Source organism: Neodiprion virginianus, chromosome 4, assembly GCF_021901495.1.
Source record: "Neodiprion virginianus isolate iyNeoVirg1 chromosome 4, iyNeoVirg1.1, whole genome shotgun sequence".
Classification (NCBI taxonomy): domain Eukaryota; kingdom Metazoa; phylum Arthropoda; class Insecta; order Hymenoptera; family Diprionidae; genus Neodiprion; species Neodiprion virginianus.
In genome coordinates this window covers 39,654,629-39,681,850 of record NC_060880.1, presented here as the reverse complement: position 1 = coordinate 39,681,850, position 27,222 = coordinate 39,654,629, and the positions used below count along the sequence as shown (strand labels likewise).

Below are 27,222 nucleotides of genomic sequence, written 5' to 3'. Positions count from 1 at the left end.
CACCCCCGATACATTCTAAACTCCATTAATCCCGCGCCCGTGTCGTCGAAAGGTTCTTCATCCCGACTCGGAGAGGCTCTTTGTCTAATTCCCTTAGTCAAAGTCCGCGCAAAAACTGTAACCGGAGAGTGATGAATTACACGTACTGCCGCGAAGAAAAGTTTCTTCGTTCGTTGCAATTGGTTGTATGATGTCGTAATTGAATGGGTATCGTTTAGACGATATGACGGTTTCATTTTCTTGGTAGGCATGTACAGGCAATTGTGGTACAAGTTATGTGTACTACCTAATCTAGTCTATGTATAGTATACAGAGAAAATATGTAAAAGTATATTATGAGCTGATTTTTTTTTTTTTTTTGGCGCCAGGTAAAGATCTACGTACTTTATTTGTTGAGAATGAACTTAAAATGATATGCCTAAATATAATAAAATGGTGAAAACTCTGAGGTTTCTTTAAATTTTAAATTCGGATATCTAAAAATTCTAACCTGATTTACGCCATTTATTTTTCAATAAGCTTATTATTCATGCAAAAACTCTATAAAAACTAAAAGAATTTCATTTCGTCAGGGCAGATTGACAATATGATTTTTTTTTCTGCAAAGCATGGAGCATGGAGAAAACCCTCTCTAATCGTGTAATGTTATGACCGAAATCAACGCGTAATTTGTAACATGATTTATGTTGTAGGTTCGAGAAAAATGTATAAAAAATCACGTCATGCATCACAAAAATTCGAATCATCTGATGTACTAGATCAAAAATGCTATAGTCACGAGTACATGATTTTTAATCTAGTATATTTGGTGATTCGTCTTTTTGTAATTTATTACGTGACTTGTTTGTACATTTTTCTTGAATCTAGAAGACAAATCCTGTAATAAATTACATGTTCATTTCGGTTACAACATCTTATGATTTATCACATGAAGATTTTTGGCAGGAAAATGTCTAGTGGTGGTCACTACATAAAAAACAGACAGTAACGGTCAACATGAAAATAAAGCTGGGTGAAATATTCGTTTATTAAATAGTATTTATTTTTCGAGTCGTTGCACGCATTGGGTTCAATTCCACTTTCCACGCGAGACCATAGAAAACTCGTGATATAACTTTTCCCTGGAATTGAAATGCATACGTTCTTTTATTTGCTCACGGTTATTGGATTACCGATATATTGATGTCTCGGCGGTTGAAACAAGTTTTTCTTCATTTGTGGAGAATATCGGGGGAGAAGCACCGAAGATAAGTTGTAAATAAGATTCGCAAAAGAATATCATTTTGCATAGTTTGTTCGTTTGGAAAAATAAGTGATCAATGGTTGCACCCTGGAAAAAATTAATTTTTTGGTGATCACTCGATGGTTTCAACTCATTATTTGTTATATCGAAAAATTCTGACCATACTTAATCTGGATGCCACTAAAGTTGTGATACCAAAATGAATAACAATAAAACACATTCATTAAATTATCGAGATAGAATTTCGTCATGTTATCATTTCATCCATTTGCTTAGAAACTTTGTCAACCCCAGATTCGCTCCACTTTCAAGAGCTAGCCTGAATTTACTGTTCTTTGTTCGCCTTTTTTCGAATTCACGATCTTTTTTGTACTTTTTTAACTACGTGAGACGTACAATGCTGACACAACGTCGACGATTACTTGTCGTATGATTTTTTTTTTTTTTTTTTTTACTTCCACCCGTCGAATACTCACTAGAGAAAAATTGTTCATCCCGGACACGTGACCCATTTCTTTCTGTAATAAGTTCAGAATATAATCTTTGATGGAGTGAAATTAAATGTAAATAGAAGCTGCTGGAGAACGAAGAGAGACTCGATAATTGTACTTGTCAGAAAGATGGCGGATTGACGAGGTATTAAACCTTGAACGAAATTCAATTTTGAAATTTAATCAAGCTTCAGTGGAACTCATCGCTTCTAGTTTGTTGGAGAAAAAAATCTAAACTACCGTGCAAGCGTTGTTGCGAAAAATTTCCAAGTACCTACTTGGAATGAAAACGTTATCGATGAACGAGAATCCGTGAGCTTGAAGGAGTTTGAGAAAAATGATAAAAGGAGATAACCCTTAATAATCGAACGAGTGAAACGTGTTTTTTTTTTCATGGCTCAAATTTGTCGTGAGTAGTAAATTTGTGAACATTGTTGTGGACGAAATTCTTTCTGCCCAGGCCGGGTAAAACATTGCTCGACGCTTTATATGGCGGTGAATTGTTGGCGTGTAACCTTCAACCACATATAAAGGTATACAAAGTGCGTAGGTAGTCAAGAAGACACTTGACTACTTGTGTTCTCTTGTTTCGTTGGGTCGAGCCGCAGGTGGAAGCGATAAAGAACCTTACCGAGGGTGAGATGGAGAGCCAAAAGAGTCTCCGAGGACAGAAGGATGACCAAACTTGGAGGACAGAGGACGAGGAAGAGAAAAGGAAGCCAAACGATGAAAATTTGAATAAGTGAAGAAAAAAAAAAGTGATCGAAGAATAAAATAAGAAATTTCAGTAGAGCTGCGGAGACTGGAGGAAGAATAAACGGCGTTCGTGATCAGCGTATTTTTCCATAAATTTCACGTTTTCAGCTGTTATAACGAGGACCTTTGAACCTTATTCTAGCCGCGAATAGACCGTACACAGAGTGTGTATTTGGCCAGGAATCTTCCCGAGAAATCATCCGTGAAATGAAACTTGACCCTTTGCTCTCAATGTTTATTCCGAATTTCTTAACGTTAGAGTGAGCGCTGGTCAAGGAGAATAATTTCGATTCGTTGTACAGAATTTTCTACACGTTTAGACAGTTTTTTACTCCTACAAGACGTTGACGAAATTTCAAACTGTTCTTTATACCGGAAAGTCTGTTATTGATAGTTTTGGTTTTGAATGCGTAGCGAAAATCGTATGTGTTACGTTAAAAAAAGTCGATTCAGACGCTTGCTCGATATCAATATGGCCGCCGTTGACACGCTTCAGATTTTATTTTACCTGTAACACCATTTTCCGCACTCGCTAGCCATCCAGCGCAATTTAATATCGAATAAAATGATGGCAAGAACAGCTTAGCATCAATTTGAACTGAAAGCAATAGCCTGAAAATCGAGAATACAGCTTTTGAAAATAATCGCAAAGATGGCGGTCGGAGTCAAGAACATCTTATAGCGCTATGTCCTTTGAAACGACTCTCAACAGTTTTGTAAGATTTCCAAAAAACTCTGTAAAAGATGAAAACATGTGATAAAATATCCCGAAGTTGTCTGAATTTGAATTATAGTTATAAACAAATACTCCAATTCGGTGGGAATATTTACAATAACGTTGATAAATATTCAACCTGTTCAGAATACTCATCAACTCATTGTAAATATCTCGACTGACTATTAACCTATAAAAATCAGGATTTCTTAGAATCTTGTAAAGTTCTTCACAAAAGGTAAAAAAATGTTGACACAACAACTTATGAGCTTGATATTTATGAAAATAATAATTTAAACAGCCGTGTCAAATTATTCGCTGACAAATTCGCGAAAAACCGGGGCTTTTTAAATACGTCAAAGAACGACACGCTTCGTTGGTAGAAAGATTCCAAGTTTGGCAAAACGATTTCATACGGTTTCAGCCATGCATAAATTTTGGTAAAACGTGGCAGGGTGGTATTTGAACGGCGTAGGCGGCGACGGCTGACCTCTGCCCCCGTATTTCCCACCCGGCCCTTCAATTCAGCCCATTCAATTTCGCCCCCGGCGTCAGGGGCGACGGACCGCCGGCACAATAGTGAATATACTTCGTTTCGAGACTCGGTGCGACGGAAATACGCACACGTCGAATTCGCTCCGAGAGGACAGGACGACAGCCGCCGGACCCGATACGTTGCGCGCGTTCCACGGCAAGCAGCATCGGCGTTCAGGCGTCGCGGCGCCGGCGTCGCCGTCTCCGTCACCCTCGCCGCTTCTCTAAGCGCGGTTATTTTCCCCAGTCGAACGCGCGACCGCCAGGCGGAAACTCCGCGGCGCGTAAATATCATCCAAGTATCCGTGTGTCCGAAAGCTTTTCGATCCTCGGGACAGCTCGATCCGTGACGCGTGCTCGAATCGAAAAGCAAAACAAACGAGAAGAGAATACAAAAAACGATAAAAAAAAAAACAAACAAACAAAATCGCTAGGCGTTGTCTTTATTTCCTTAATTTAACCCCTCTTCCGTTTTTGTTACCGTTTCTTTTTTTTTTCCCCCAGCGGACAATTGATTCACCCTGATACGTGTATAATATGTTTATATATTTGACCATTGATTTAATTTAAATCGTGCATAACGCGTTTCGTACGTACGTAAGAAATGTCCGAAATCGCGTTCGGTTTATGTTTTATACACTTGTGCACAAATTATTACGACGAATCATCACCGCGAGTGATGAATACGATCGTGAATTCGACGCGCTGATTTTTCTGCACTCCATTTCGCTCGAGTATGAACCGATCCTTCGGGTCCCAGTCGATGAGGCCCACTCGTCTACTCATCTATCCTACATCGTCATCCGATCCTTCAATCTTCGCTTTTGCCGAACGAATCGGTCTCACATATAAATAGTAATAATGGAACTTACCGACAAACGTATAATCTAACTAATGAGAAGCCACAATTAGTCGATCGAATTATCAACGAATCGACCAATTATGAGTCATATTGCGAAGCAACGATCGACCAACGATAGAGATGAACAGACTGTCGTGTAACGAATGATCAAAGAAACGGAAAATAAAGCGAAAGCTCGTTCTTCCCGCATGGCGGAGGGAGGGGGAAGCTTTTGTTGTCCACCTCCGCAGACGAAGTATGCTTGTAAGATACGAGACGAGATCAGGAGGGACCGAAACGTGAGTGAATTATACCTAATTGGTAGAACGGCCGAGGAGGGTGCATATCGGACGTCGAGGCTGACGGTGACGGGGAAAATCTCTCTCGGTTTTCCGAAGTCGTTAGGGTCGTTAGGGGAGAAGCAAAAACACGACGCGAGGTCGTCTTATACCGTCTGATACTAACGACGAGTGCCAGCCTACAGACGTTCGTTTAAACTCCTTTGCCCAGAAACGGGGTAACAAAAACGGAAACACCGAGGCGCCGTGATTATCATTCTCAATTACTTCGACACTGTCACGCCGAAGCTTTAATCGTAAATCACCGATTCGACCTAACGATTTAGAGTCTCTGCACTTTTAATCGACGTTCACCGACCTCGATTCTCGCCCTCGCCTCTGAGGCGTTTTCTCAACCTCCTCCGCACACATGATTCTATGCCGCTTTTCACGTCAAATGCAGTCCACTCTTCTTATCTCGCGACGTTTTGGATATTTTTTATTTTTTTTTCCGTTTCTCAGGTTTTTTTCTTTAACCAATTAACGAGAGTTTTCCAAGCCTTTCGGCTTACCTCCCGCGTATTTTTATCTCGAACTTGTTCACTGGGGGGTGGGGGAGGGGGGAGAAATCACGTGGCACGTACCATTTGTGGATATGTTATATTTTTAACAAAGTTATTCCATTCCGAAGTTTCTATGATCTTGAAACTGGGTTTCTCCTTCTATAGTGATCTTTTGGTAATTTGGTAAAAGTTGGGAATGATTGCTAGATTAAAAGACAAAAAAAAAAAAAAAAAAGAGAGAGAGAAAGAAAGAGAATTTACATAGAGAAACATTTTGTCGATGTAAAAACCGAAACTTTACGAATTCCTTTAACGAAACATGCAGATAAATATTCCACACCGAAGTTTGCGAATATAATTAAATTCTATGTGTATAATGTTGGTATGTATGTAGGGAACGAAGATGGGGTGAAAAGCATCGCGTAATATTGTTCTCTTTTTTGTTGAAAACTATTTTTCACCCCAGGCCTCTCGAACTGTGCCGTGTATAAAACAAGATAATAAAACGATGAAGGGGAGGAAAAAAGGACCGGAAACTGACGTCGACCTGGACATTCAACCCTTGCGTAATCCTGTCAGGCAGGCAGGCAGGCAGGCAACCCGACCTGTCGTATAATAATAAATATAATAATATCAATACGTGATATCAAAGGGGGGAGAAAGGGTTCGGGGCGAGTCGGATGCGCGGAAAGCTTTCCGATATTATTCCTCCCTCGGAAATAAATTTGTTGGGCACCCAAACATCAATATCGAAGCGTCGGAATGCCTCTCCAATTTTTCATCGAGCGTGCAGAATTATTCTAAAATCCGTAAAACCATGGATCGAATCGAATTTTCCTGAATTCACGTAGGAAGATCGACGTTCGCGTTAAAACCCGGGGGCTCGATTGAAATCGGAGAGTTGAGTGGTTCTTGAATTGGATAAATTACACGCTCCCTCAGCTGCTGCAGGGAAAAGTGCTGCCTAATTTGAAAGAGAGCAATTTTTTGTTCGGCCGTCGACGTCTCGTCGATGAAAATCAGAAACGTCGAATTCAAATGAGGCTGAAGTTTGGTACCGTTAACGTAAAGTTGAAACATCGGGGAAAAAAATTATTGTTGCGAAATTTTAGAATTTTTTTTTTTTATGGATTATTGGCTTTTCAAAATGAGAATACGTTTTGTTTATCGTGGTTTGATAAATTTTGGACATTGCTAAAGGTGCGAAGTGAGGATTTTTCTTAAACATGCCTCGTTACAGTAAACTTGCTTTTCTTGAACTTCATTTTCATGAATTTTTCTTATTCCACACGATACTTGGATCTACAGATATGAACTCTGTTCTAATAAAATATCGCATTTTTCCGTAGTCGCGATTCTTCACCAAAGATCAATCGCAAACATCTTTCGAGTATTTGATCAAAGTTTTTTGCCCGTCTGGACTTGGGATGCCTGTCGCGTCTTGTGGAATGTTAGATTAACATGCACCCTTCCACCGTTTCTAGCTGGAGTAACGGATTCTGAAGTAAGAAAAAAAAAAAATCGTCGAAGGATTTCCAACAACCTGTTAAACAATGTTCGGCGGTATTTTATTATCGTCAGTTCTCACCTTTCCGCAATAAATTTCCCTTACATCGTAAAGTCGATGAGGATGAAGTTAGTAACGTTACTGTAAGGATGCATGTTTTGGGAAAATCGGTAATTCGCACCTTTACGATTTTCCGAAAGTCATCCTAAAATTTCTCAATAATCTTTATTTCTACCGATGTATCCTTAAGGAACTAATAACTTCAGGTTTATTTCACGCTTTCAGTCACACATTTCTCAACTCTATATTTTGCCTTGAATTTTGATGCTCGGTGGTTTTTTGAGATCGCTGATCACGCGTCTTAAGTCGGAATTTGATAATTTCTGAATACAAGATGGCGGATCCGATGTGGCGGATGCAAAATCGGAAAACTATCAAAATAGGTCAATTCCAAATTTTCAAATCATTGTAAAATTTTTGCAATTTTATCTATTGAATTTTTTGCAATTATTAGGTTGATGACCTCTGATTTGGCGAACATAAATCCTATGCAGAATTGGCTAGATTCTTATCCTGGTTATTTTACATTTATAATTATTTTCATCTAACAGTCCTTGGCCCTTTTACAATTAGTCACAGATTTTACAACTCGATATTTTGGCCCGTATCTTGTTCACGCGGAATCTGAAGACAGAATTTGATAATTTCTTAATCCAAGATGGCGGATCCAGTATGGCGGATCCAACATGGCGGATGCAAAATCGAAAAAACGATCAAAATTCGATGATTTTCACGGAAACTCGTTACTCGCGCGTTTTTGGGGTTATACGAAGTAAAAAAGATCGCTTGAAGTTGTAAATAAACTGAGACAAGGCTAGGATTTGGAAAATTTTTCAAGTTTGACGTTTTTGAGCATCCCACCGTGACTGACAGGGTTAAAGTCGACGATGTCAACAACCGTTTCAAAAAGATCATATTACTCCCCTTTCTCTCAACACATGGAAATTTATACACCGATTAATAGCAATTTATACACTCTGACTGTAAAGAATTTGTCTGGCCACAATTTCAAGAAGCGAAAAAGAAGAGAGAAAAAAAAAAGAAAAATCGAAAAACAGACAGAACATCCACAAGTGCTCGAAGGCTCTGACATATTTCTTTCGGAAAGCAACTTTGTCACATGCAGCGGCAGACCAACTCGGGTTTATTTTTTACTTGTTGCTACACTCTTGTTTCCGCGCTTTTTCTCCGTCTCGGGTTTTCTGCCTCTAAAGACGAATGGCTTGACCGAGTCAACGAGTATCATTCCTCTTCTCGGAGAGGAGAGCTATCTCTTCGGCGCAGGCGAGCAAACGGCGGGAGTCATTTCCATGTATATGTATGTGTGCGTGGGAGAGATAAAGGGGGAGGAGAGAGAGAGAGAGAAAGGTGGGACATGGCGCAGGACACGGTATGGAATTAATCCCCGTGGCAGGACGACGGGACGCCTTTTGTCTTCACTGACGGCAAAAATCCCTGAGAATCTCACGCGGTAAAATTGTCAGACAAACCGATTCTCGATTCGCTTGGATATCGGACGAGCGATTTCTATCGACCTTCAAATCATCGCCTAATTTCTCTTGATTCTTAATTATTTTTTACCGTTTTTAGGAAGTCAGGATAAATCCACTTGGCAATTTACAAATCAACGAAAGCTCTTTTAAGTTTCTTTCAACTTTATAATCACGTGATTCAAATTAGGCACAGATTCGCAATGATTTTCAATTAATTCAGACGTTCTTTGATCGGTTCCACGATTACTTGAAAGAAGATTTCAGTCATCCAATTATCTTCCTGGATTTATGGCTTCTTTGAGCATAAAGGGCCCCTCAATTCTCTTCGAAACTCAAAGGGCGTTTTGGATTCACTCGCTGATAGACGAGAATGCGGGAGACTCTCTTCGTATACGTCCTGCCGACAAGAAACTGATCGAGGAAGCGATCCTCGTTTCCGGTTTGCTGACGCGTGGCTAATCACAGCTATAAGCTACGCGACGTTTGGAATTAGCAAGAACAATCGGGCATTGTCTGATGGTTTCCGCATCGCCGGCAATATCCAGTGGCACGTTAAGCTGTAAGGAGGCCGAAGGTGGTTTACTTCGTGTCGTCGTGATTTCTCTGTCGTTATTGTTCGTCTCCCAGAGGCGACTAATCGCCCGATTTTCTTACCTTTCATTGTCCCAAATTTCTACCCTTTCATGCATCTCGGAATGGAACAATCATCACTGTAGCGGTACGGATTAATGACTGCATTTCTCGCTTCTCTATAATTACACATCGTTGAAATCCACCCTTGTTTTTGGAAATCGTCGATTATGAAATATACGATAAAACTGAATTTGGGGTAAACGGTCAGGAGAAATTTTATGAACGAAACTGATCCCTCGCTCACTTTGTATAATTGTTACTTTTGGTGTAACAATTGTTGTAGAAACTTGTAACGTCGGAATGTAAAATTTGTTTTCCGCGAAACTCTTAATTCGAGAATCGAAACAGGTAACGGGAAAAGTTTTCTCGTCGATCGAAATCCGATCTTACTTCTTTAACTTCAAGATCAAAATAATTGTCATAAATATTGTACGATACTTTGTATGTCAAACAGATAAAAACGCAAGGTCGATTTCAAATTATCCGTTTCCATATTAAACTGAAAACGTTCTATTTTTTGGGTAAATTGAAAGATTTTCCCTCCACAAGCGTTGGATTCTCGTTAATAAATAGCATTCCAATGTCTCAATTAATTTCGGAGTGAAAAACCTGGCCAAGAAGTGAAACTGTCAATGAATTGGAACGTCGATTAATCCCTTCTCGTAGCTCCGCGTCGGTTACAGAATATATATCCTCTACTCCTCGTTGATCGAATCTTAATTAGACGTCCGGCCATCAAGCTCGGCGATATTTATCGTCGCGAACTCGTCGGCTGCATAAGCAGAGGATTCAACTGGGAGAGGTTGGAAATAAATGCCAGCAGATCAACGATGTCCTTTCAATTAATAACGACTCTGGTCTGCAGATATTCCGAAGCTTTGTCAGATTTGTGTAAGATAATATTTGTCGATTATCTTTATTTCATTTTTTCGATTTGTCGATTTTCTCTGCTTTCATTCGCTTTTCTCGGAGGGCTTGGCACGTTTTTTTTTTTTTTCATTCTTGCGGAAACGAAGAAGAGCGGAAAAATATTTCACCTAGCTTTCCCCGTTACCGTTGCGTCGCTTCGAAGAATGAAAAAAGGGACGCGAGAGAAAGGAGAAACGGCCACGGCACTGAACCGCTGCGGGGAAGTCAACGACAGCCCGAAACCTCCGTCCATTCACGTCCCTTTTTCCACCCTCGAGATGTATGTAACAAAACGTTTTCGCCTCGTCGTCATTTTTGCCGTCAGCTGGTCCCCGAGAGCGACGAAACGCCGTGGAAAAGTCGAGCTTCGTTCTCGTATATCTACATGAAGTCCGCTTCAGGGGCTGATGTGAAGGAATTTTATGGACTTTGTATACGTGTAATTAATTGTAATATATCGGTATTCTAATAATACAAAGCAACTGCAATGCGCCGTAAAGAGGAATTTGATTGAAATAAGTTTTCAAACGTGTAATTATATCACGTAAACACTATTTATACAATAATATTCGGGAAGATAGAGGTAAGTTGGGAGAATACGATCCATAAGATGAAAGAACTGTGCCATCCACTATTTAATCTCAAAAATAGAATTATTTTCATTTTCGTAGAGTCACGAAACCGAAATTATCATCATTATCGTTGTAGAATCGAGAGTGATTATTGCTAAAAAATTTGTCAGCAGTAATTTTGACAATTTCTCATCTTTTCCCGAACTTATTTACCTCGGTTATATATTAACGGTATACTTACGATGCTCTACGGACAACTAAATCATAATTATCGGACCATTAGCGATGCGGAGAAGTTTCGAAGAGCGTTATAGCAAGTAGTTCGAACACGGTGAAGGAGATAGGTATAATAATAGATAAACATTAGACCGCAGTAAGGGTTGAAAAGTTGGCAGTGTGTACGTCTACTTAGATGTAAGCGAAGTGGAGAGTAAAAAAAAAAAAAAAAAATAAGGACTTTCAAGGATGTTTTGGTGGTGAGACAAGAACATGCTATAACTATAAATCCACTTAAATTCATACAACAAATGATTACCATGATCGTGTTCTACCAAACTTTCGAAATTCGTCTTCATTGTCCGACCTCGCTTGAAGTTTCACAGTCGTATATAAATCACGGTAAGACAAAACAAACTTCCCTTGAAAACAATATCGAAGTATATATAATATATATATTAGTGAATTCGTGATTTGACGGGTGAAAAAAATTTTAGTGGTCAACAATCGTCTCCGCGATACATAAAAAGTTGTCTATTGAATTTTCGTTGGAACGAACTTTCGTATAGATATTACATTAATTCGAGACAACGAATTGTTGTACAAAATTTGTCAATGTCGCCAGTATACAGCATCTGACTTATGGTATACAACAGCGGGATCAAAACATCCTTAATTAAATCTAAGAGAAGAAGAAAGCGAAGAAAGAGTGAAAGAGTGAAAGAATAATAAAAATCCCCGAGGACAGTGTTGCCGGAATTGAAGAAGGATTCTAAACCGTTTGAAAAGGACATCGGGTGCTGGTGCGCGTTGGTTGTTTTCTAACCGGCTTAAGTGCGTGGAGAGTAATAACAAAGTAGTCGAGAGGCGGAAGAGTAGGTAGAGGAACGGGAACAGGAGGAGGAGGAGGAAGAGGAAGAGGAAGAGGAGAGTGACAGGGCAGAGAATAACCGGAAGCGGCGGGAGGGGGAAGGGGAAGAGGAAGGGGCCGGCGGCAGCACGGTGTCGGCAAGAGGAGGCCCAGCCGGAGGCCGGGGGTCCGTCAGCCGCCGTGCCAGTCGCGAGCTGAGTCCCTCCTCCACCCCTTCCTCGTCCTCGAAGGGCGGTTCGCAGTCAACGACTCCGGGCCAGAATGCGGCATCGTGCGCCTCGGGAGTCCAGCTGCCAGGGGGAGGCGGTCAAGATTGGAGACGGCTAGTCGGCAGCATCCGCCGGAAGGTCAGGCGCAAGACGACCCAGAGCAGCACCAGCCTTGCCGAAGCTACCCTGCGGGATACCTGCACCGGTAACCGGAACCAGGATGACTTCCTCAAGGCCACCATGAGGATTTTCCTGGTCGTCTCGCCGCCCATGAGTCGCGTTCAGGTAATCCAAGGATTCGTTTGATCTTTTTCAATTGTTATCCAATTGTTGGTCACTTGTTTATTCGCTTGTCGCGAGACCGGTACATGCGGTGAGCACTACTTAGGATGGTCCTTAAGATGGTTGGTTTTGAATTTTTACCCGCGAGCTCCACTAATCGACTCTGCATTGTTTGAAAATAATTCCGTAATATTTTCAGATTTTTATCTCAACTCTAACTCGTATACAAGAGAGGGTGGATTCCATTCAACCCTTTCAGGGGCACATCGAGTCTATCGAACGGATTTGGACGAAATTTTGTACAGGCGGGTTTCTTGGGTCGATGATTGCGAGTCTGAATTCAAAATTTGAAAATTCAAAATGGTGGCTGTGTCAAGTGACTTCTGTGGTTTTGGATCCGCCACTTTGAATCTTTAAGTTTTGAGTTCAGATTCGTAATCAGTGACCCAAGAAAACCCTCCCGTATCAAACTTCATTAAAATCCGTTAGGTAGATTTGATGTGCGGTTAGAGTTGAGATAAAAATCTGAAGAAATTAGGGAATTATTTTTGAACTGTATGAAGCCGATTTAGGGACGAACCAGTTGAAATTCAAACATGACTTTTTTAAGGACCACCCTAAAGTACACGGTATGCACACCAGTAAATGAGGTAAAGTAAAGCTTGAATACGTCATCAGAAGAAGGGGTGTTTTAGCAAGAACGACGGTATCAATCTTAATAAGGTACAAAGTTTTGGTCGACGTCGTTCCTAGACATGAAACCCAGAATGGTAGTAGCTTCAAAAAGTTTACTAGCTTACGCGGAGAAGAGTTTACCGTGATATTATACCTACGCCTGTTGGCTGTAAGTAAGAGATAGGGAAACAGTCGCATCGCAGGCTATAGTCCACCGTGTGGTCGAGATGTACATGATCAACCTTGAAAGCAAGGTACGTACTTTGGCGAAACCCCTTTTCCTCCATCTCAATATTCTCCATCCCTAATTCATTTCTCTTGACTAACGACCCGCCATAGCCCGTCACGAATGGAACCTTGACTTATGTACTACCCGCCCCCCCGTAATGGGGCTCGGGACCATCAGCTGCTGGTGATGAGTGACAAGTGACAACTATTCTCTGGGGAAGTTATTACCCTACCTTATAGTCCTCAGTCATTATTCTTAGGTTAAACCGGGGATATACCAGGTTGAAGAACCCTGCCCGTCACCGTCGTTTCGAGCTCCTTAAACGTTGTATGAGAAGCTTGGGATTACCTGGATTTCGTTGCTAAAAATTTTCACTGGCGAGCACTTGTCCTCTTATTACATTGTTCGCGAGCTTGCACCCCAAACTCAAGTCTCTTATGAAAGAAACTTAATGTTACATCACGGGTTTCAGGATACTGAACACTTGATCGAAGCGAAGGCTTACTTGAACGTTTTTCGGGTGATGGTCAAAAATGTGAATAGTCCAAAGTAGTCAAACTTTTGAATATTCCTGAATCACTCGAATTAATTGTAACGAAAAATCGGGTATCTACCTGCAGCATTTGATGAATTTACCTGGAAAAATTGGATCAAACAAATGCTAATCTTTTGAACCAAGTTTTGACTAGTCTGAAGTTCGAACCATTCGGAATGTCGAATATTTTGACATATAAAATTCTCTATACTTCTATATTCCCTACAACGGTCGATCTATATCTTGATCATTTGGGAGTTGGATCCACACTTCGTACGATGGTTTTAATTTCTAGGAAAAATGCATTCCATGCAAACGGAGGCAAGATAAGTACCGGAGTTCATACGTGAGAAAAAGCCACGTGTGGAATATCCGGGAGTAGAAAAATAGGTTATGGAAATGGCTCTTTTCCTCGAGAAGGAACCGCAGACACGTTTAAAATTGGGGCATTTGCCATCCAAGCTCGAATTTTTCATCGTTTGTAAGACTAACGGAGGGTTCTCTTTGCGCCACCACCGTACAAGAGCGCTCAAACGTGCAAAAATGTCCGATAGCTCGCATCAGCCAGATGGAGGAAGATAGATAGATAGAGAGAGAGAGAGAGAGGGAGAGGAAGGACCTCGCAATATTTGGCCGAATGCCAGAGGCGTTACGTTCGCCACATCGCGCAGCGTGCCGTTTCCGCCCATCCTTGGTAACGCTAATGGCAAACTTTGCGGGGTGTGATCCGTATCTCGGATAATGAACACAGCCAGCGCGATTCCCGAAGAGGATCACATGCGAATGAGGCCAGGTGTGTATCTCGAACGGATGCGCGCCGACATATTTACTCGGGATTCGCCCCGGCTTTGAGCTAATAAGCCACCCTCGTTTCCCAGTCTTGTTAAGTACGCTTGAAATCTGTTGCGAACTTATTTCCAAAGTTCAAAACCCACGTTTCTTGTACCCAAACTTTTTCTACCAAGGTATCGGGAGCATCGTAAACAACGAAACTCGTAAATATTTTCTTCAGCCATGTTCCGAAGATGCCCGAAGAACCCAATCCCCCCCCCCCCCCCAACCCTACAATCCTTGAAAGTCAACCAATCCGTGCAAATTGACATACTCATGTGTGAACCTGAGAAAAGGAACCGTTCGGTAAATTAACAAATTCCTAACTCAAGTGTGAAATTCTTGCCATTTTGTCCAATGATAACTTTATTCTAATCAATTTTAATCGAACAAGCACTGCATGAGATTGTCTTGGTAGCTTATCATTTTGTCAAGTTCTCGCAGGTAGTCCAACAAGGTTCTCACTCATTACCCTCGAAAACCTCGAAAACGCACGTTCTGTCAGTTCTTTATGACTTTGCGGGCATGGAGGTGAGTTTCAGTGATTGAGGATTTAGCAGCAAAATCGGAGATACGTTGTATAGATCAAATTTATTGATTCATCCATTGAAAGGAAAACGTGCTATCAATTTTATTATATTTTGAGCGGATTACTTGTACGCTGACAACTCGGGGATGGTGTTTGGACCAAGGGTGGATTATTTTGGTTCGAAATGAGTGAGTAGCGACAGATTCTCATAATTTTATTTTTCATAAACAATCATCCGTTGGCCTGGCTTTGCCAACTTATTTTAAACTTGACATCGCCATCGATTCCGGGGAATTTACTGAACCGACAAATTCAAAATTTGAAGACCAAATTAGTAACTAAAGAGCACTAAATCTCTCAACATAGGTTAGTTTTGATTTTGCTGAAGTGGTTATTTCAGCTTAAGAGCTGTAAAAAAGGGTCGGATACCAACCGACTTAATTGACCCTGGACTACCAAAATGGCCAAGATTACCTCCATTTCTTATTCGTGGAGCTTGATCAGACGCAACGATAGGATCGGATTGCTACGGATCGTTTGGGGAGATGAAAACGCTCGGACGTAAGGTAGCGAGACTCCCGTGACCCTTACCTTGTACATAACAAGCAAGCCCATGCTCGTCCTCTGTAATTTGAGTGGTCACCAGCATCAGTAAAGTTTCACCGAGTTTAAAGCCCAGACAGAATTTAATGGATCTCTCTGGAACGTTTAGTAAAGTGACATTCTCACCTGCGTTCATCAACCGTGAAATTTCGGCCGGCTCTTTAGCACTGACAGTGAGTGTCTTCTCCAGCACGTCCTAAACGGAGAGGCTTATCTCTGCGTTTGACATTCCTGCATTAACTAGAGTCGGCCGAAGTTTGCGCTCTTTACTCAACTGAGCTGACTGAGGAACATTCTATTGCTCCAAGTGAATTCAAATTGCGACTGTAATTTATCACAGCTTAGAGATGGGTCAGAACGATGTTACCGGAAGAAATGAGTTGAGTGAATATCACTGTTGACCATGATTCTACTTTGTTCCATGTGTTCTCTTCGATGTGCAGACGATGAAATCCCACTAATTTCTGAAAGTGAGAAGACGTGATTGATTCTCTCTGGCACCGGAAGTATAACCTTCGTGTCGATGCAAACATCGACCACAAAGAGAAATCGGAATCTCATGTTGATCCTGTTGAATTATCGACAGACACCTCTCGATTACACCGAAATTTCCAAGGTTATTACTCTTCTCGAGTAAAAGAGGGAAAGCACGATAAATAAATTAATGAAACGTCCCTTCCTCGGCCCATCGTCTGGACACCTCCTCCATCAAGATAATCACGTTTTGCAGCTCACCGCATCATGCGGCTGACCGCTGAATATTTGAACTGTAAACTCGCATTACTTATCTACTACTCTTGTAGCGTGAAGAAGATTTATTATTTACACACCACTTTACCCTTACCTGAGCGAATGCATTGGCGCCAATTTATCAACTGATCGTGCGTCGCTTAAATAAACGCTGGATCAACATGTCTTGGTAGTCAGGACTTGGACTTCCAATGTATCGACCCCGAAATAAAACGTCGAGGTTCGATGAAGTAGTTCAAAGTTAGAGTTTGACAAAGCTCAAACCGAACCCAATTCCAAACTTTAGAGAAGAATGAACGACGTTTCATGATCGCACAATGAAGAACCTGGCGCATTTCGAGGATAAAGCACATTCCAAACTCCTGAAACCACTAGGTTTCAGTTCCACCATATGGGAAGTATACGGGAAGCGCCTGCCCTCTCGCAGATCGATTATACTCCCGTAAGCAGACTGCGGTTGGTTATCTCGATCGGGACTGGCCATTACATCACACATGGCCGCTGCGCTGAGCGGATATCCGAATACCCTTGAAGCGGTCCTGAACACAATGGACTCTCGAACAGATGCGAGAAATGCAGTTGGTCACTGGACAAAAACAATAAATCTGCTCCGCGGAACCGATTATCGGTCGGTTACTCCTTCTGCTTCTCACGTAGCCTTGGTTATAGAGGTCAAGATTGTCTGCAGTAATTCGGGCGATAAGATTTCGGTCGAAGACGCAGTTACACGCGTTTTGACGAAGGCCAGGTGGCTTCACCCTCAATCCCGTACGGCCGAATTAATGCCGAAGACGGACAGGTTGAAACTGGATGCCTTTTCCGGCACAGATCCTGAGCTTAACACAGCTGATGCGGTGCCAACCGAATCCACTCTTGATCCTGGTATTACACGTGCTCTAAGCTGTTTCCACCCTTCTGTAAATCATCGTAGGTATAATTGTCATCGTGTTACCGAAGCTCTTACTGTCTAACCTCTTCTTGGTATTGAATGAATCGCAATGTGAAGGGAGGACTGAACTGTCTGGCTGCCTCTTGAGAACTTCTAATGATCATTTGCGATGCTATGTCTTCGAGTCTGACTCTTTGGATACAGCATTACTAACAATGGCTCCTTCTGAACTGTCAATATTGAGGTGAATGCACTTGGCAAGCAAGCTTCAGTGAGCCGAGTGCCCAACAGTTTCGAAACATTCTTCGATCGATCGGTTCTAATTGAAGCATCAGCGCTTCCATCGCGACTATTGTGTGCCATGGGTAATAATTCCGTCAACTAAAACCCTAAATCAATAAACAGCAGAGGAAATCCATAATCCGATAAAGGCCACTTATCACAATCGAAATCCTACCTCCAATCGATCTTGTTGTTGGTAAAACGAGAAAAAAAGAGCGACGGAGAGAGGAGGCTACAACGAAGGGGATTACACCGGCATCTTGAAACGGTAAAAAATTCCCTTGACGCCACCTGTGACCCAAAGTCCATACGAAACGTGTGGACATGTGGGAATGATATGAAGGTAAATAGGGAATAAAGGATCGCCAACAGAAAATCGAATGAGAGGCTTAATGGAATACGGGGTGAGAAGAAATTGCACCCATCCTTCGCGTAATCTCTTATCAAATCAACTTCCCAGCTCTCACAAAATGCGCTCGATCATCCGTCCGCCTCTTGTCTAAATTCAATCACCTCCATGAAATGTCTTTTTCGCTCTGAGACAGCGGACGATTGCATGCGTCGTTAAGTCCTGGGACATTCATTCACCGGATAATGTGACACATCGTAGTTATCTTGGTGCATGAATATCTCACACGTTATTTCTGGCCAATATCCAATCAGACGCAGTAATGGATATTTGGCATGATAGAATTGAGGGTTCCTGCCACTCAGGATTCCAATTGATAGACGTGACATGCTAATCCCGCGAAAATCGGCAGGCCCTTTTCTCCGCTTCCACTTGAGAGGATGCATGCAAAGTGCTTGGCAGATACGCTTACTGATGAGAGCATAAACGGTGAGAACAGTCGTCACGAAAGTGTAATTAATTTTTCCAAGATATAACGCAGGTGCTTCAAGTCATGTGCAAAGTTTTTAGAGCCTTAGTTACACGCCGTGCAGACAATATTTTCACAAGATTGTGGAACGTTCTTCTGGTCTTTGCTACTTTCTTTTTAACAAATAGAGACCACGCTGGGTGCTTTTCTCTTTTAATCCAAGAATATTTCCAACCCAGTGTTTTTTCTTGCTTGAGAAACAGTCACGGTAGAAGAACCATTTCAAGTGCTTTGGCTTTTTCTTCCAAATTGTTCCTTTTGATCCTGACACGAAGACTCGGCGCTTGGAAAATCGAAGAGCGTGTTTGCTCGGTAGGATGCCAAACCCCGTCACCACGATGTCAGAGCGCTGGGTGAGCCGAGGAAATCACCCCGAGGGTTGGACGGGTATTTTGCCACATTCCTGTGGAGCGGCGAGGAATTCCTGATGTCAGCTGGGTGAACCCCGTTGGAATCAGACACGGAGTTGAGAAGGAGGCTCATTCCTGGTTTTGATCATCCTGGAGTCTTGGAAAACGAGAACCTCGCCGAGGATTGCATAAAACGGACTTCCAACGAATGAAATATGAGTCACGTGGTATGCGCCCTACGTTCACGAAAATGTTCACCGATATTGACGACCTCGTAGTTTGTCCAAGAACTTTGGAGGCGTGGACTGGTTTCTGGATAAGTCTTACAGTCCAGCGGTCGCGGTCGGCCAGCTGCGGAGCCAACTTTCCGCCTCTGACGTATAGCTCAATAGTTCCTATCCAGCACTTATGCCACAATCGATCACAATCGTTACGGAAACGGGGGTAAAACTTTCCCGCACTCCGAGAGAAATATCGGGAGAAATTGCGCTAGAGCAATAAACGTCAAATGTATAACTTAATCCTAGGTCAAAAGGACAGCCGCAGATCTATCGGGCGGAAAACTTTACCACGAGAACTCTGTTCTATAAACTTCGAATCTTTCCTCCTCCTTCTCCTCCTCCTCCTCCTCCTCCTAGTCCTTCTCTCCACCTTGGCTTTATACCTTCTGTCTCGCCTAAGCTCGCGTTGTCTAGACTCCGGCTATTCAAGGGAAAAGCGTGCATTACCGTCGCAGTGGAATCAGCTTCATTAGAATTTATTTCTTTGTCCGACCTTTGCTGTCGTTTTCTTTCGCTTCGCTCTCGAAATTGAGATCATCACACCGCTGCACCGTGGTGAGAGCTAGAAAGTATTTACGGCATGTTTCCCGAAAGGGTGAAAGCCGTAGATATTCACATATATTGTAGTAAGGAAAAAAAATATATCTCATTCTCCACGAACTTGGTGTGAAATGTTTTTCATCATGTATATCTATGAGATTGCAACAGTTTTATGCAAATTTCAACATTTTCGTACCTCGAATTAAACGAATACTATGAAGTTTTTGCGACTTTAATAACATTCGAAAACTTATCAAAAAAATTAACACAAGATTACATGTAAAGAGTAACTGTGTTTCAATGTTCTAATGAAATCGTTAATTAACATGTTGATAAGGTGCAATTTTTTCTTAAGTGCCAGCTATTGTCAGATAACGTTAGGTGAAGGTTTTCTCGAGAAACGCGACTGTATTCACTTTGATTATGAAACTGCGCAAAAGACTGACTGAATGTTCGATTATCACCATATTGATCTAAGCTGTATAGGCAGTATACTTTTACCTCAGGTACGTCTTTATGTACCCATCATTATTTTAGTCGTAATTGCTTTGCTCTACTTCGTATTGTAAGACTTGAATAAAGTTATTTCTAAGCCTGTTTAATCGCTGTGACATTCTGTTTTAGTTGTTTCGCTTCGAAGATTAGTAAACTCGACAGTTTTTTAATCTTCTCATTTTATAAATGGGTTCAATTTATTATAGCTTGTCAATCAACAACTGTTTTTCTTAACTCTTATACCGAATTGTATAATGAGAGATTACAGGTGTTCAGAAAGTAATTAGCAATATTTACTAGGATCTGTTCGCCTTGACCGTTTTCGTCGCAGATAAAAAAATAAAAAAAAATGAAATAGAGTATGAAAAATCAGGATTTACATTTTGACAAAAACCAAATGTTTGACAGCCAATGCATTTAGAATGAAAGAAAATTCATATGCGTGGCAGTGCCAATTTTTCACATAATTCAGCTTTCACGAATAATCTGAAACGTGGTGCGAGCCTGTCAACATTTTTTTAACAAGTCCGAACTTTCATTGGTATTAATTTTTAACGAGAAAAGTAAAGAAGAATTAGAGACGGCTGGTAATAAAGTTAGGAAGACAGAGTGAGAGTGTGAGAGAGAGAAACAGAGAGACAAGAGTAACCGGAAAAACTTAATTTGATCGGCAGCCTAAATACCGTGCTGAGCTGTTATGTAATGAAAGAAGTAAGGATAAAACTGAAGTAAAGAAATGAAATGAAACGAAACAGAGCTGTGCGTTATGAGAAATAATTAAAATCCCCGGAACTAGAGCCTAATTAGTGACTTTTGGAACTTTTCTCTTGTAACCATCGGGAACCGGAGTTTTTCTCAGGGTTTAATAAAATTTAATTCTTCGCGACTCTACCGAGCCGACTAATTGAGCCGAGTTGAAACCGTTCCGCAGTTCCTTAGTTCCGTTCCATTGGAAAGCTGCTATATAAACCCATATAATTCTATTCTACTTGGCTACGTCACGACACGTTTCGGCTTTCCTGCACGCAAAGCTCGGGAATCCGAGCCGTAAGCTCTTCCTGAAGAACAAAGCTTGCGTCTCGGCAGGCTTCTTCGACTTTCCGGCATTGTTCTCACGTCAGGGAACAAAAGTATAAGACTAGACGAGCCTTCCATCCCAGTGATAAATGCCCTAGCCCTCTCTTTCTCTTTTTCTTTCTCTCTTTCTCTCTGTTTCTCTTCAACGGTCGACCACGCCAATGGAAATATTAGCTCGAAACCGTCGGTCAGTCAGGCGTCCAGAATCTCGCCCCTTGGATCAGTGCGGAACGTTAGAGGAGCAGGTTGGTTTAATCGGGGATCAAAGAGGCCGCGAGGCTCGAAGTCCGTTTGGTATTTATGAGGCCCTGTGAAAAATTGAGATTTAAGGCAGCTTAATAAAGGTTTCGTCCAAGAAACAAGTAGATTGTTAACAATTTTTCCACGCAGTTAGCACAAGGTTTTGTGGAGTTTTTTTTTTTTTTTTTTAATCGAAAATGTTCATTAACAACAGATTTATTGTTAGTAGAAAAATGTATTCGGCTGTGTTGTGATCGAACGACATGGATCGTATTTGAAAATCTACTAGTCTGCTTGACTTGATATTTCGACAGATCCTTGATTGTAATATTTTCTAATGTATGACAGGATGGTTTGAAAAAAAATTCATTTACTTGTTAGTAACAATCGTCGAAAACCCAATTTTTTATTTCGAGTCACCTTTTCGTGTCCTATTTTTCAATCTTTCGCAAAGTCTATTAACTGAAATTTCAGTTCTCGAACCTCGGCTTTTGAATCACCCAAGTTTTTTTTAAGGCTATTTTTCCGAGTGGACTTTACGTCCCGTTCATTACTAAGGGGGCCGATTTATGGCCAAATTCGGTATTTAAATAGCACGGATTACACTGAATTGCAGAAGATCCATCACCACCCTTGCGTTGTAACCTTTTAGAAGGCAACCTTTTTCATGAAGGTGTTCTTCGTAATTGAACCGAAAGGAATTCATTCGGTTTAATTGCTTGACGCACTTATCCAGCTGATGGATATAATGACACAAGTCTGCAACCAAAAAACTGCACAGGTGTTTTATACTGTCTTTTTTTTATATATATATACACAACAAATTTTTACTTACCGAAACCGTAGAAATACTCAAAAAGTTCCACCACGTCAGATTTGTTCTTGAACTCGTGTTTGTAGTTTCATTTAGAGTTGAACTCACGTTTAATTCGAAATCTGATATGCTATTCTTGATTCTAAAAATTCTACGCAGAAGTCATTTCTCACTTCCATTTAATATGTAGTAGAGTGAGACTCAAGAATAAATGCAAACAGGGAAGCAGAAAATGGAGAGTGGAAGCGTGTTCGAAGGTGTATCAAAAAGAAGAAGAAAAGGTTTCATGGGATGAAAAGAACGAACACGGAATGTTAAATAAATTTCATAAAGAAATTCTTTGTTTAATTTTATGAGAAATATTATTTAGTTCATTGTAATAAAATGGTGGTATTTTTCATTATGCTTTTTTTTATGCAAACACCTTGTATTTTGTAAAAATTTGCAAACTCGAAAACACAATATTTACCAAAAACATCCGATGCAGCTGAAAAAAAAACTATTTTTTTGCACATCTGTATAATAATAACAGTTAAAATCCACCGGGTAACAAAAAGGAACGACAAAATTTTGCATTAATCTTTGATCGTTATATCTTGTGATTTCAATCGCGAGACTCGCTCTTCGATTATACATATAGTGAGCATTAAATATGGATAACCACGGAAAGTTTTACCCGGATGATACGAACCAATCATCATTTTTCAAGTAGCCCAATGCCGCTGCGCCGGGTTTAACGACGAAAGATAAATCTATCAAAAGTGCGGCACAGTCGTTGAATGGCCGAAGCACTCTGCTCGTGTGAGCAGAGGAAGAAGAGGAAACACCAACAGCTTCCACGAAGCACGCGATACTTCAGGAGGCTCGGATTCTCAGCCTGGGATGATCTCCATTACTTTGCCCTGGTTGCACGCCCGAAGCGAACGAGAAAATAAGAGAATGAAGAAAGAAAAATAGAGGGATGAAAAAACACGAGGAGAGGAGACGTTTTTCACTCAATGCTACCGCAGACTGCACGCGAATGTCTTTGGACATTATATATAATGATTCGTACGTTGGTACCCACTCAGCAAAAAAGAAGAGTGAAGTTTGCTCTACGACATGACGTGCGGAAATGTGACGTATCTCAATTTCGCTAAAATAATACATAACTTACCACCGAATTTTTTTTTATCTTCCTTATAATGGGGAAAAATAAGAGAGTGAATTTCTAACCACTGCATTGTCCGACGTCTGATAAAATGTAATAATGCGCATGCGCTAAAATCCGAAAGCGAGCGTTTGCCAGGTTGGCCGACCGTCAGAAATCTAACCTCAAAAATTTTTACACTTGTAGGTGACGTGCAGCAGTTGTGCTCAACACTGACGATTGTCAAAACTTTTGAGGTTAGATTTCTGACGGTTGGTCACCCTGGCAAACGCTCGCTTTCGGATTGTAGCGCATGCGCATTATTATGTTTTATCAGTGGTTTGAGAATTCACTCTGTATACCAAGATACATGTATGGAGAAGAATACAGTTGCAATTGTTAATGTTAAATTGAAAATCAATACTTTTAATCATTCTGATTGCGTTTTAGTCGCACATTGAGTATTTATGAAATTATAATAAGTTTCGTAAGTTACTAGATGATCTTCCCAGAGATGCATGGAAGAAATGCTAACAGTTTATGATAAATATGAGCTTCTTTGTCATCTCTTATTTGAACTCGCATTCAAATGGTTGAAAAATCTTGTTAATTTGTCTGATTTCACTCCACGTTCACTTTGTTTTTTACGGAAATGTGTTTCAACACAGAGTTTCACTCCAACTTCCGGTGCACCAGCAATCGAGGATCGTCTGTGGTCGAAGAGTTCCTCTGAGATTTCCACGCTCTAAGTGCCTCTTGTTTTGGCTAATTATCAGGAGTGGTTAGAGTTGCTCGGATAGCCGTGAAAGATTCTCGAGTAGCTTGCCACGAGTCTTTTAATTCACCCATCCCACCGTAATCTTACGTACATACCTGCGATATCCACTCGGCAGACAAACTCCGGGCGAAGCGAAATCGATATGAAACTGTTTCTCCGCGTTTCTTGAGGATTTTCAGCCAAGCGAAATCGGATTAATGCATATAGGGCATTCCGCGTCTAATCTATTCGACCAAAACCCTGGCTCTCACAAAATCGTATCAAACTCTGTGAAATGTTTTTGTGAGTCTATAAAGGCAAGTACGATTTTCAGAAAATTGTTCTTCGAATAAAATACACGTGAAAATCGACAATGCAGCCCAGGCTTCAGTCAATTATAACTCTAAGAAAAAAGTATCGGTTTTGTGTCCATTTTTGAATTTATATAGCAAGCAAAAAAATTCATAGACCGTCTAAAGGTGATACAATTTCATTCGAGATCTTAGTTTCTTATATTTCTTCTGCATAACGTTACAGTTGCACGATTCGGTTGAAACTGAAACTTTTTTGTCCACAAATTTTTTTCGCGTAACGTATAGATACTTTTCGAAATATATCCGAGCTGATAGCGTCTAAACTTTTTTGAATAAAAATTTACAAAAAATTCCCCACTGACTCTTATCAATTGAAAAAAAGTAGTTCACAAAATTTAAATCAGTTTTTAGTGGATCGGAGTTTTCGTCGGGTCAATTACCGGCACGTGGAATGGCTTATGTAGTATAACGCGGGAAATTCGCTCCGTTTCAAAAAACACATAATGCCGCTTCGTTTTGACGGATTAAAAAAATACAGAACAAAAAACGTAAAGCAAAAATTGAATTTATAATTGCCAGTACTCGGCAGCTCCCGATCCCCATTCATCCAAAGATTACTTCACCAGCCACCCTTGATCCATTTATTCCAGTTTACGGGGAGATTGAGCCGTGACGGCAGTTCTGCGATCGTCTCTTACTCCTTCTTCCTTTTCCACTTGACATTATTTCGTTTTACGATACCGTCGAGGGAAGAAAATAAAACAGTAAGTGAGGGTGTATAAAAAAATCTCGACCATACGGATGGGCCTCGTTTTATGAGATCGAGTCCCCACAACAAACCTTCGTCAAGTTATTCAGGAATTTATGTAGGTACCGTTGCCTACTTTTCGAGAGTTCCAAGTAGCGATACATCAATTTTGTATATTTTAATCGTATAACCGCTGTTTGTTGGCAATTTTCTTTTTTTGTTTAAATTTTTTTTCTTTCGTGCGGTTGAGAGCGGACTGCTCTCGTTCTCCTTGCGACTTAGTATTTATCAAAAGCACTCAAATCCACGTTGCTTCATTTTTAATCCCCTGATTGTAATTATCCACGTTCCAATCGGCAATATAATCCGTATAAACTCTATATCATCATCGATGCAACTCACGTTTACCGAATTGATTATTCGATTAAATTTTTATGTGGTCAATCAAACCCGGTTTGAGTTGGTTCGAACTAATTGACCAAATTTATCCGAAGCGATAACGGATTCACGAACGAGTCAGTCGACGATTGAATAAGCTTCGTACCTACGCAAAACTCTGGCCTCAGAAACGCATAGCTCGAATAAAAATGTAAGTTATTGAAAAATCGTGTCAAATTTCGTATAACGCTGCAGTTTTATTCCGTGTACTAACGCAGCGAAGAGAGAATTAAATTCTTTCCCCACCGCTAATTCGTTATTAAACTTTGCAAACTTTGGCCATCAGATTCGTGTCAGGATGGTTTTTAGCTGATAACGGGTTTATCGGTGGGAAAGGAAGGGGAACGACAGCAGAAAACTGTTTCACAAATCTGACCGCGACATATCGACGCGCGAGTCTTGTCGCGGGTTCATTCGGTCGGATTCTCTGGCTGACGCGACTCAGCGCGGAATTAGCAGAACAGCGGGTGCGTTACGAGCACTTGATTTCGCCTCGAAACCGAATTTGCCGACGCATCTGCAGAGCAGAGGACAGTCCGAGTTATTTGTCGGCTTCCGGTATATCCTCCCATGTCTCTCTCTCTCTCTCTCTCGCCCTTGATTATACACACTCGACCGCCAAATCTTTTCTACCTTCTTCCTCTTAAGTTATCCCGAGGATTTCTCTACCGACCCCTCAATCCGGAATAAGCGACTCAGAATCGCCTCCAAGATTTTAGTTTTGAAAATATACTCTGTCAGAAGAGTCTTGTATTTTCGTATTATTCATATCTTTTTACTTATCATATCTTGTGTCTAGTTTTTTGGACTGAATTCGAAATACTTGCTTTCATGTAGGGAACATATTCAAATGTATTAAATGAAATGTTTCATTCTCTGCGTCTCGAATTGTATTCTCACTACCAAGATTCGGTCATCAGAATTTAAAGCTACTCTTTGAAAAGACTTAAACTATTTATATCGAAACTTTGAACAATCACGAATACACACGCTTTTAAGAAATGTGTCTCGTTTAGTCGTTTGTTTCACACGATTCATTTCTCCGTCTGCACCCCGATTCGTACGCGATGTACGCATACTTGCCTGTACCTACTATGTTCTACACGGTTTCTTTTTGTTTTTTCTCTCTTCCTATATCACGCATCGGTCTGCAAGACAGCGAATATACCTATGTAGAGTATATAATATCGACCCGAGGCTTCATCGAGGGTGTAAAAAATCGACCTTCTCGTGATTTGCGAGTTTTCGATCCGCACGGTATATTTGCCAAGGAATACAAAAAAGGCGGCAAAAGGCGGGTATCAATATCAAGTCTGCGTGAATAGTCTTACCAGGGTCAAGAATTGGAAGTTGGGCCGTTCAGCCGGCTCAGATTCCGAAGGCGAATCTGCGACTGGACGTGCGGAGAATTCTTTCCAGCTTCCAAAAGCGCAAGATATTCACGTCAGGCGATTCGCATCTGGTGCATTTTATGCAAACTGTAGTCGACGTTGAGGCTTTCACCGATTTTCTTATACATACTTTTTTCCCGATTTTCATGTAAAATTGTTCGCTGCTTGTGAAATTTTCTTATGTTTAATATCTATTCACTGTATCATGCTGATTCTAATTGACATTTGACTCAACGTGGAATGGAAAATTAGCTCTAGAATTCGGAGTCACCCC

At 41.0% G+C, this 27,222-nt stretch overlaps 1 protein-coding gene across 12 annotated transcripts in view; it reads left to right on the top strand.

The window, feature by feature from the left end:
• LOC124303758 (pleckstrin homology domain-containing family G member 5) overlaps window positions 1-27,222 on the top strand; it is a 166,475-nt gene that overhangs the window by 47,075 nt on the left and 92,178 nt on the right. The window contains exons 1-3 of one of the 12 annotated variants that reach the window (XR_006907984.1): window positions 4,244-4,879; window positions 10,349-10,606; window positions 10,879-12,176. The exons of 5 other annotated variants lie outside the window; for them this stretch is intronic. The gene's annotated coding sequence lies outside the window, so the exon portion shown is untranslated. Of the gene's footprint in view, window positions 1-4,243; window positions 4,880-10,348; window positions 12,177-27,222 lie in introns of those variants that run through there. 6 more of the 12 variants (XR_006907988.1, XR_006907987.1, XR_006907986.1 and 3 more) reach the window with 6 other exon arrangements.